Raw genomic sequence first — 12,505 nt, 5'->3', positions numbered from 1 at the left:
GCACTGTTTGCATATACAGATCAGGAACCTACTGCAAGACCACTGAGCGCATCCTGAAGTAAGCCATTTTAAACCGTGGTAAGCACACGCTAACACTTACCACAGCTTAGTAAAAAGATGCCCTAATCATTCATGTACATAAGTGGCCTTGTAGAATAACAACAAGGAGAAAACATGTGCTATATTTTGATGGTCCGTATTTGTTGGTGGCTTTGGGTATGAGCTGAATTTGGGCAGATCGCGGAAAGACCATGCAGATAGCTACGTGAGCTAGAGATTTTTATAATTTTTTTTTACAAATTCTGATTAAAATATAGTTGTGAGCATTTCCAGCAGCTATAGGGCTAGTGTAATTTCCCTAAATGTAAGCATTTTGGCCTGATCCCATAAACATCACCTAACTTCTAGGCACTGTTGAGCATGATTGTCAATCATCCCCACTAGGTATCATTTTATCGAATCATGCCTAGCAATATCTAAGTGGTCTTAGGTTCTGGGAGTCATTGAATCCTTCAGTGCACTGCCATTCAGATCAGGGATTCCTTGGCCTAAATGAGAGTGCCTAAGTTAAACCATGCACAAAATCTGCCCCAAATCCTCACCTAACCATGCCTACGTACTGGTACGCAACTCGATGTAGATGCCTGCCTCAAAATGGCAGTTAGGCGCCTACCAGGTTGCATACGCAGGAGTTTCGTCAGCCGTAAGCCTGAAGTCATTATGCCATTGTATAGATCCATGGTGAGGCCCCACCTGGAGTACTGTTTGCAATTCTGGAGGCTGCATTACCCTAAGGATGTGCTGAGACTTGAGTCGGTCCAGAGAATGGCCACCCGGATGGTCTCGGGACTCAAGGATCTCCCATATGAGGAACAGCTGGATAAATTACAGCTATACTCACTCGAGGAATGTAGAGAGAGGGGTGACATGATCGAGACATTCAAGTATCTCACAGGCCGCATCGAGGTAGAAGAAGATATCTTCTTTTTCAAGGATCCCGCGGCAACAAGGGGGCATCCGTGGAAAATCAAAGGCGGGAAACTGCACGGGGACACCAGGAAATTCTTTTTCACTGAAAGGGTGGTTGATCGCTGGAATAGTCTTCCACTTCAGGTTATTGAGGCCAGCAGTGTGCCTGATTTTAAGGCCAAATGGTATAGACACGTGGGATCTATTCACAGAGAAAGGTAGGGGAGGGTCTTTGGGGTGGGCAGACTAGATGGGCCGCGGCCCTTATCTGCCATCTATCTCTATGTTTCTTTGTTTCTATGTTTCTATGTTACCAACTAATTAATTTTTTAATGGATTTTTACATTTTTTTTATTACCATTTTCAATTATCAGCACCGATTATGCCAATTAAGAAAATTGTTAGGCACCTACTTTTCTTTATACTACTACTATCCATTCAGTCATGTCCAATAATTGGATACTCTTTAGGCCAGTCCTCGCCACGCTTCCCTGTTTTCCACAGCTTCTTTCGATTGCTTGATGTTTATTCCCATGTCTTTCTTGATGCTTTCCAGCCAACGGGCCCTTGGTCTCCCCTGCTCCCCTGAAATAGGTGTCTGATTTGTAGAATTACTCTCCACAGGTCTTGTCATAGACATGGAATGGGAAAACAGAGCAAAACTGAGTACTGTAGTTCTGAAAGCCACTAACTCTGCAGCCTAGATTAATATACATAGCATAAACATCAAATTCAGTATGTGGTGCCAATCAAAATTATCTCTAAATGCTAATCTATAGATGGCACTCAGAGTTGGGTACTGTTTACAGAATAACGTTTGGCATTGGGATCCACAGTAAAAAAGATCTACCCCAACTGAAACCTAGTGTTAATTCTCTCGCCTATGATCCTCTCATTCTCATGCCCCCTTTTTGGATCTGTTCCTAAAGTTTACAGAGAGATCTTGGTGCTAAATTAGCATCAATAATTATTAGTGTCCTTTTATCAACAATAATTGGCAAAATTGAATGCATGCCCAAGTGTGTGTGTGCCATGTATGGAATTAGGGTGATAATCTCTTCATAAAATACAATTAATGACAGTTTAGGAAAAGGATCTAGGTGTCAGCACTGAGGATACGTTGAAGCTGTCAGCTCAATTTGCAGCAATGGGCAAGAAAGCAAATAGAATGTTGGAAATTATCAGGACAGGAATGGAAAACAAAGATAAAAATGTTATCATGCCTTTGTATTGCTCTATGGTGCGGCCGCACCTCAAATACTGTGTGCAATTCTGGTCGCCATATCTCAAAGATAGAGCACAATTAGAAAAGGTACAGAGAAGAGCGATGAAAATGACAAAAGAGATGGGACAACTAAAGGATAAAGTGTCTAGGACTCTTCAGCCTAGAGAAAAGACAGTTCAGGGGAGATATGATAGAGATCTCTAAAATACCGAGTGGAGTGGAACAAGAAGATGTGAATCGCTTGTTTACTCTTTCCAAAAATACTAGAACCAGAGGGAATGCAATGAAACTACTAAGTAGTAGACATAAAACAAACTGGAGAAAATATTTCTTCACTCAACGAGTAACTAAATTCTGGAATTTTTTGCTGGAAATTGTAGTGAAAGCATAACATTACATTACATTACATTACATTAGGGATTTCTATTCCGCCTGTGCCTTGCGGTTCTAGGCGGATTACATTATAGAAGATATCTGGACAGTTCCAGTTGAATTACATTTCAGGATAGGAGTATATTACAGTAACAGTAAAGAGTTATGATACTTCAAGTTCACAGAAGATAATACTTGTCACAGAAGTTATTACATATGACAGAAGATAGTGCATTTTGCAGAGGTAATACATGGCAACTCGATCGTTTAAATCAGGTGTAAAGTAGAAGAGTTACATTACATTTTAGGTCACAGACAAAGAGATAGTATAGATGGGTGTTTCCGAAGTCGTTGGTTGGGAACTCGTTGGGTGGTGGTTAGAGTGATGGGAGATATTTTTTGAACAGTAGTGTTTTTATTTCTTTGCGGAACTCTTTTATGTCTGTTGTTTTGGTCAGTAATTTTGAGATGTCAGAGTCTATTTTAGCTGCCTGTGTCCCCAGGAGGTTGTCGTAGAGTTTCTTACGACAAGTTCCGTTGAGTGGTGGATAGGTGAAAAGGTTCTGTGTTCTCCTTCTTTTTGGTGGGTGGTAGTGATGGAAACGATTAATTAGGTAACTGAGTGCCGTGCCATGGGTTACTTTGAAAATGAGACAGTAGAGTTTGAATTGTGTTCTTGCTTTTATTGGTAGCCAGTGAGATTCTAGGTATGCATTGGTAATGTGGTCGTATTTGCTGAGTGAGTATATGAGTCTGAGGGCTGTGTTCTGGATGGTCTGTAGTTTTTTTATTGTGTTGGTCGGGCAAGGTAGGTAGAGGCTGTTGCAATAGTCGACAATACTTAGCACAAGGGATTGGACAATGATCCTGAATTGGTCTTTGTTAAAGAATTTCCTGATTTTTCTTAAATTTCGCATTGTGAAGAATGCTTTTTGGGTGACCTTTAGGATTTGTGTTTGCATTGTGCAGCATCTGTCTAAATGTATTCCTAGGATTTTAAGGGAGTTCTGTATAGGGTACTTGATTGAGTTTACTTCCAGTTCTGTTAGGGATGGTTTTTTGTCCTTCTCTAGTAATAAGAATTTGGTTTTGTCAGAGTTCAGCTTCAACTTGTGATCTGTCATCCATTTATCCACTGTTTCTAATGTAGTTTTCAGGCGTTCTGTGGAGATTGGGTTGTGTATGTCGAATGGAAGGAGGATGGTTATGTCGTCTGCGTAGCTGAAAGAAGTAATATTTTGGGTGTCTAGGGTGGTGCCTAGGGAGGATATGAATAGGTTGAAAAGTGTGGGAGAGAGGGGAGAGCCTTGTGGTACTCCACATGGATTGGACCATGGTTCAGATAGAGTGTCTTTTGATTTGACTCTGTATGTTCTAGTTTTAAGGAAGCCTTGGAACCAGTTATGAACTTTACCTGAAATTCCTATTGCGTCTAGTTTTTAGAGAAGAATGGAGTGGTCCACTAGATCGAATGCAGCTGAGAGATCAAATTGGATGATTAGCAGTCTATTTCCTTGGCTGAGGTGACTTCGAGCTATGTCTAGTAGAGATACCAGGAGAGTTTCTGTACTGTAGTTGGTTCTGAATCCGGATTGGGATGGATGTAAGATATTGTGGGCTTCAAGGTAAGTGGACATTTGTTGTGCAACTAGTCCTTCTATTATTTTGACGTATGTTGGGATAGAAGCGATTGGTCTGTAATTTGATGGGTTATTTGTTAGACCTTTGGGATCCTTCAGTATAGGCGTGATTATAATTTCTCCGAGCTCTGGTGGGAACTGGCCTTCCCTGAGTGTGGTTTGCAGCCACCCCAATCCTGCCCTAGCCCTGCCCCCAATCCCGTCCCCAATTTCTTCCATTCATTTTTCATGTACACATAATATCTTATTAATTCATAATGGTAACCATAAAATTTTTAAAAAACTACAGAGCACACTATACGCAGAGAAAATGTTAAATTATTATTTAAAGATGTCATAAGAACATAACATAAGAACTGCCATCTCCGGATCAGACCTTAGGTCCATCAAGTCTGGCGATCCGCACACACGGAGGCCCAGCCAGGTGTACCCTGGCGTAACCTTAGTCACCCGTATCCCTCTATGCGCCTTGCAAGGAGATGTGCATTTAGCTTGCCTTTAAATCCTAGAACGATGGATTCCGCAGCAACCTCCTCTGGGAGAGCATTCCAGGTGTCCACCACTCGTTGCGTGAAGCAGAACTTCCTGATATTTGTCCTGGACTTGTCCCCCCCTCAGCTTCAGTCCATGACCTCTTGTCCGAGTCACATTGAACATCGTAAATAACTTTTTTTCCTGCTCTATTTTGTCGATTCCTTTCAGTATTTTGAAAGTCTCAATCAGATCCCCTCGCAGTCTCCTCTTCTCAAGGGAGAACAATCCCAGTTTCCTAAGTCGTTCTTCATAATCCAAGTTCTCCATACCTTTTACTAGTTTTGTTGCTCGCCTCTGCACCCTCTCCAGCAGTTTTAGATCCTTCTTTAGGTAGGGAGACCAATGTTGGACACAATATTCCAAGTGTGGCCTGACCATTGTTCTATAAAGCGGCATTATAACTTTCTCCGATCTACTCGTGATTCCTTTCTTTATCATGCCTAACATTCTATTTGCTTTCTTTGCCACTGCCACGCATTGCTCCGACGGTTTCAGGGTCCTATCTAGCAGTACACCCAGGTCCTTTTCTTGTTCGCTCTTACCCAGAGTTGTACCTGACATTCTATACTTGTGCTCCTTGTTCTTTCTGCCCAGATGCATTACTTTGCACTTTTCCACATTAAATTTCATCTGCTATTTCTCTGCCCATTTCTCTAACTGACACAAGTCGCTCTGGAGTTCCTCGCTGTCCTTCTATGATCTGATTGCCTGGCATAATGTTGTGTCGTCTGCAAACTTGATGATCTCACTGGACGTTCCTTCTTCCAGGTCATTGATGAAAATATTAAATAAGATGGGCCCAAGTACTGAGCCCTGGGGCACACCACTAGTCACTTTCTCCCAGTCTGAGAACTTCCCATTTATGCCCACCCTCTGCATTCTGTTCTCCAGCCATTTGCCTATCCATCTTAGTATGTCTCCCTTTATTCCATGGCTTTGTAGTTTCTTGATCAGTCTTTCATTTGGAACCTTGTCGAACGCTTTCTGGAAGTCCAAGTATATTATATCCACTGATGGTCCACTATCAATTTGTTTGTTTACTGTCTCAAAAAATTGAAGTAAATTTGTCAAACATGACTTCCCTTTCCTGAAGCCGTGTTGACTGGCTTTCATCAGGTCATGAGTATCCAAGTGCCGGACTATGCTATCTTTAATCAGTGCTTCAACCATCTTTCCAGGGACAGACATAAGATTCACAGGTCTGTAGTTTTCCGGTTCTCCTCTTGATCCTTTTTTGAAAATTGGCGTGACGTTCGCTATCTTCCAGTCATCCGGTATCTATCCAGTTCTAATTGACAGGTTGGCAAGGTTTTACAGTAGTTCCCGATTTCTACCTTCAGTTCTTTTAAGACTCTGTTGTGAATTCCATCCGGTCCAGGGGATTTGTCACTTAAGTTGTCGATCTGGTAGTATATCTGGTCCAAGTCCACTTCTACCGTGGTGATGCTGTCCTCTATTACTTCCTTGAACACTTTCACTCTTTCAGGTATTGATGCGGTGTCCTCCTTCGTAAAAACAGACGCAAAGAAGGAATTTAGTCTGTCTGCAATTTGTTTGTCCTCCTTGATGTACCCTTTTCTTCCCTGGTCGTCCAGCGGTCCCACTGCCTCTTTTGCGGGTTTTTTTCCCTTTTACGTATCTAAAGAAGGGCTTGAAATTTTTGGCCTCTTGCGCTATTTTCTCCTCATAGTCCTTTTTGGCATCCCTCACCACCTTGTGAAATTTCTTCTGCTCGTCCTTGTGTTTGCTCCAAGGTTCGGTTGTTTTCGTGCGTTTTCATTTTTTAAAGGAGTCCTTCTTTTCTCTTATGGCCTCCTTCACCTCTCTAGTAAGCCATGCCGGTTCTCCTTTGCCTTTAGTTTTCTTTCCTTTGGAAATCCATGGCATGTAAAGATTTTGTGCTTCCTTGATAGTATTTTTCAGTAGGGACCATGCCTGATCTACCGTTTTAATCTTCTCCATCCTTTTCTTGAGCCATTGTTTCACCATGGCTCTCATGCTATCATATCTTCCCTTTTTAAAGTTTAAGGTTATGGTTAAGGTTTTTGGTATGTTTCCCCTTCCCGATGTCAAATTTAAAGTTGATCATGTTGTGATCGCTCATCCCCAGCGGGACCTTGACTTCTACTTCTTTTGTCAGTCCCGTAATGCCATTTAGGACCAAGTCTAAGGTGATGTTCCCTCTCGTCAGCTCTCCCACCATATGTTCTAGGAAGCAGTCCCCTAGCGTTTCTAGGAACTTGGTCTCCTTGTCACAGTTTGAAGTTCCCAGGTTACAGCCTATCCCCGGGAAGTTGAAGTCTCCCATGATTAATACATTATCTGTCTTACATTTTTGTTTGATTTCCTCTATCATTTCTGAATCTGTCTCCTCCATCTGTCCTGGGGGTTGATAGTAAAGGCCAATTTACCGTCTGCACCGTTGTGTCTAGGAATCTTGATCCAGAGGGACTCCAGCTTCTCTTTCCCTTCCGTCTTAGCCTCTCTAACAGATTCTACTCCTTCCTGAACATATAGGGCAATACCTCCCCCTTTCTGCCCTATTCTATCCCTTCTTTATAGTTTGTATCCCTGTAGTACTGTATCCCATTCGTTTTCATCATTCTACCATGTTTCTGTTATGCCAATGATTTCCAGGCAGATGACTTTGAAATATGCAAAGTCACCTCAGTAACTATAGAAAAATAGACAAATATAGTGCAAAATATAGACAGCAGATATAAATTCTGAAAACTGACACATTTTGATCATTAAATTGAAAATAAAATCATTTTTCCTACCTTTCCTGTCTGGTGATTTCATGAGTCTCTGGTTGAATTTCCTTCTGACTGTGCATCCTTTCTTTCATTTCTTTCTTTCTGCACTCAGGCCTAACAATTGTCCCTTTCTATTCCCTCCCTCCTTCCTTCCTATGTCCTTAGTGCCCTCAGTGCCTCCTTCCTATGTTCTTAGTGCCCCTTCCTGTGTCCTTAGTGCCCCAGTGCTTCCTTCCTATGTCCTTAGTGCCTCTTCCTATGTCCTTAGTGCCCCCAGTGCCTCCTTCCTATTTCCTTCGTGCCCCGGTGCCTCCTTCCTATGTCCTTAGTGCCCCTTCCCATGTACGTAGTGCCTCCAGTGCCTCCTTCCCAAGTCTTTAGTGTCCCCAGTGCCTCCTTCCTATGTCCTTACTGCCCCTTCCCATGTCCTTAGTGCCCCCAGTGCTTCCTTCCCATATCCCCCTCACTGCCTTCCAGACTTTGTCCCTCTCCCCACCCCCAAAGCCAGCCTGCAGCCTACCTCCTTCCCTCCCTGCTTGTTTTATTTTTAAATAAGATATATTAACTGAACCTTTGAATATGATTTTTAAAAAAACAACAACCCTATATAAGCTACTGTATGTTAGTTTGCGGTTTCTCTTTTAACTACCCCTTATGAACCTCACTCACAATCGGGTGCAACCACTGCTCCATTCCCCCCCCCCCCTCCAAGGAGCACACGTGATAGAGGAATGGAGACCGAGGGCCCTCTATGATATAGAGGGGAAAGTTCCTGTTCTGGGTCTTCGGCGAAGTGTAACTCGCACATTCTCCAGCCAACCAGGGGCTGGGGGCCGTGTTCTTCTTCCGCTGTGACGGGTCCTTTTCTTCGCCACTGACAAGCATGGCACCTACATTCTTGCAGAAGCTTTTCCTCCGGAGGGGCAGCCCGGTGCCCCCCTGCAGCGGTGGTGGTGCCCTTCAGTCTGGGGCTTCCTTTAATTAAGTAGTGGGGTGGGTCGGTGCATAATAGGAAAGAGACAGGAGGCAGACAGTGTGCTTGAGGCAGGGCTGGGGGAGAGCAGGGAGGATCTGGGAGAACAAGATGTATCTAGTGTAGCCAGTGTTGCAGGTTACTTATCTAAGAGTTCTGGCTTTGGTGTGTCAGGGAGGGGAAGCGATCACCTGTCCTATTGATCCCATGCTGTCTCTGAAAACGGGACATTTCAGCGTCCCAAAGCTGTGCGTGGGGGACAACGGGACAGGGGATCTAAAAACAGGACGGTCCCGTTCAAAACGGGATGTATAGTCACCTTATGAAAGCAGTTAGCTTAGCAAGGTTTAAAAAAGGTTTGGATAATTTCCTAAAAGAGAAGTCCATAAGCCATTTATTAAGATGGCATGGGGAAATCCACATCTTATTCCTAGGATAAGTCTCATAAAATCTGTTTTATTCCTTGGGATCTTGCCAGGTGCTTGTGACTTGGGGTTGGAAACAGGATATTGGGCTTGATGGATCTTCAGTCTGTCGTAGTATGGCAACTCTTATGCTTTTATAATAAATCCTAATAAATAAATAAATAAATACCTCATGACCACCTGGATTGAGAACAGTACTAACGTACTAAACGAAATTGCCCCCATCAAGACTCGCAGAACAAGAACCACAAATCATGAAGGCTGGTTTGACTCGGAACTGCTGCTAGTAAAGAAAGAGCTCAGAAAAGCAGAAAGAGCATGTCAGAAATCAGGAACCCAAGAACACAGACTAACCTGGAGACATAAATTAAAACATTACAAAAACCTCATTAACGAAAAAAGAAAAAATTTTTACTCCCACAAAATAGGTAACATTAAAACCAACAGCAGTAACCTATTTAAATTGGTTAATGACCTTTACAACATCGATACCTTCACAAATATATATGAAGAATCCACACTCACTGCCAACTCCCTTGCAGACTTCTTCAACAACAAGATCCAAAGATTAAGATCAACTTTACCTACCACGACCAATTCCCTCGAACAGTTCCCCATCCTCCCAGACCCTAATACACCCAACTCAGACCCGGGTATAATTAAACCAGACCCAGGAGCCAGAACAAACCTTAGATGGAAACAATTCTCAACAATTGACTGGAAAACCTTTAATACCTACTATAATAAATACAACAGCTCCTTCTGCAAATTAGACACATGCCCGCCAAACATCATGAAAGCAGCCCCGAGCCACTTCAAAGCAAACATGATGACTTGGGTTAACTCCCTATTATCCGCAGGAATCTTCCCACCAGAGCAAGGTCACATCATGATTACCCCCATTTTAAAAAACGCAAAAGAATCACCAAACTCCCCATCCAACTACAGACCGATCGCAAGCATCCCCTTATTCACCAAAATAGCAGAAGGGGCAGTAAAGGTAGAACTCTCCACATACCTAGAAAAATTCAACATCCTAAGCGACTATCAATCTGGCTTTCGCACGGAACACAGCACCGAAACCATCTTAGCCACTCTTCTTGACCATCTCCACACGCTCTTTAGTCAGGGCTCTAGTGCATTGATTGTACAACTAGACCTAAGCAGTGCCTTCGACCTGGTCGACCACACCATACTCCTTGAATGTCTGTCACACATTGGTATCTCCGATCAGGTCCTCAACTGGTTTCAGGGGTTCCTAAAAAATAGATCCTACAAAGTACACCAGAACAACGCTTTCTCATACTGCTGGGAAAACACCTGTGGTGTACCGCAGGGCTCCCCCCTATCCCCCACCCTGTTCAATATCTACCTAGCCTCCCTAGGTAACCTACTACACACCCTCAAACTCAAATTTTTCATCTATGCAGATGATATCACATTAGTCATCCCTTTCACTAGCTTCTCACCTGAAACACTTGATTACATTACAAATATCCTCAATCAGATTGAGCTCTGGATGCTAGCATTCAGGCTGAAACTAAATTCCGACAAAACAAAATTTTTTCTGGCCTCCCCCAACGACAAAATCAAGGACACCACTATCCAACTGAAAGGAAGGCCTTTCCCCCTTGAAAACACCGTAAAAATCCTGAGTGTTACGCTGGACAGACATTTATCCTTAGAATCTCACACCGACCTCAGCGTCAGGAAATGTTTCGCGGTACTCTGGAAACTCCGAACCATAAAAAAATACTTCAATGATTCCTCGTTCCGCCTTCTAGTGCAATCTGCCATTCTCAGCATTCTAGACTACTGTAATATTATTTACCTGAACTCCACGAAGAAAACGTCCAGGAGACTAAAAGTGATCCAAAACACAGCCGTCCGCCTCATCTATGGCCTAAAGAAATGGGAACATATCACCCCTTTCTACCACCAGCTCCACTGGCTGCCTTTCGAATCCAGAGTACTCTTCAAATTTGCATGCTTCTGCTACAAATCGGTAAACGGCCTCTCGCCAAGATACATCAATTCCCTCTTTAACCTTTACTGCACCAACAAGAAATCCCGTAGAATTCAACTGTTCGCCTACCCCTCGCTTAAGCTCTGTCATCTTAAAAGATTCCTAGACAAAACCTTCGCCTTCCAAGCAGCCAAGATGAACCCATGGATCGCCCAAATGATTCTCGAGGCTCCCACTTACCTCGACTTCAGAAAAACACTCAAAACTTACCTATTCAACAAACAAGCCCCCTAACGCCCCCTCTCCGGAATTACCTGGCCACACGCCCGCCCCTTTCCCCCTTCATTGATCGCTGTCTTCCAGCTCACTTAACCTCCTCCTTCTTCATCAGCCAAGTTCGGCTAAAGTTGTTGTAAATCCAATAAATCGTGGTAAATCGGCCCGTTCGGCCCTTCCCCCCCCCCCTTTATTGACCGCTTTCCTCCTTCTCTACTTCCCACTCCCGCTTCTTCAGCCATGTTCGGCAGAAGGTGTTCTAAATCCAATACATTGTTTGTATATCCAATACATTGCCTGTAAACCCAATACATTGTTTGTAAATCGGCATGTCAATGCGGATCCTAATGTAATTATTGTGAACCGCCTAGAACTCGATGGGCATGGCGGTATATAAGAATAAAATTATTATTATTATTATTAAATACATATGAGGGGGTGCTGACAAGTTCTCAACCCAACCAACGTCCTAGATTTTGAGCGTCCTTTTACCACTATAGCTGAAAAGAGTGTTATCTTATTTTGTTAAGTGCCAATCTGCAGAAACGAAATTCTATGCTTTGACATTGTTTCAGATCATTGATTGAACTATATCCATGACATTCTCGTCTTGGTTGGGCTGAGAACTTTTCATCATCCCCTCCTATAAGCAAAAATTGGCTCCTTGTAATGGACAAGAAAAATATGAAAAATCCTATTACAAAAAAGTTTTAATTGCATGTCCACACTTTAAAATGAATTAAATAGTCCAACCAGAATCTGCCCACTAGTCAGCTAGAAAACTCTGCTTTCCAAATCTCTTTAATTGTCCTGCATGAGAATCTGGTTGTGTAAGATTTAGGGTGTTGTGACTCAGTGCTGATAAATGAAGCCCAAAAACTTCCAGTTTGTATGGGAATTTAGAAAAAAAAATACCCCTCATTATCACAGCAATACCATATAAGATACTTGGCATGTTTGATATAAATGTGAGAAACACACTGATCAAAGTTTGCAAGATATTCTTTGGAAAGTCTAGATTGAGCAAAATTTCTCTATAGACAAAGAGGAAGGGTTTGGGCATACCAGAAAATAATTCAGTAAAAATATATAGGCCTTATAGAGAGTTATTAAAGACTGGGTTTGAATCCCAAGCCTGGATTATGTCTCGGGACTGAAGGACAGATAGATGAATATAGTCTAATATAGCATGTTTTCAGTGGGTCTGAAGAAATGGCAGGCTAAATATCATGTAATTGTATTATTTTTGTTTGAAATTCTTGTGAATTTCAAAGTCATCAGTCTGTCACTGATATTTTAAAGAAGAAAATTTCACTCTTATCTTTTTACACACAAAGAGCTGACCCTTATCTTTTAACAAAAACAATAT

Source organism: Geotrypetes seraphini, chromosome 3, assembly GCF_902459505.1.
Source record: "Geotrypetes seraphini chromosome 3, aGeoSer1.1, whole genome shotgun sequence".
Taxonomy (NCBI): Eukaryota; Metazoa; Chordata; class Amphibia; order Gymnophiona; family Dermophiidae; genus Geotrypetes; species Geotrypetes seraphini.
The sequence above is the reverse complement of the archived record's forward strand: the minus strand, read 5'-3'. Positions refer to the sequence as shown.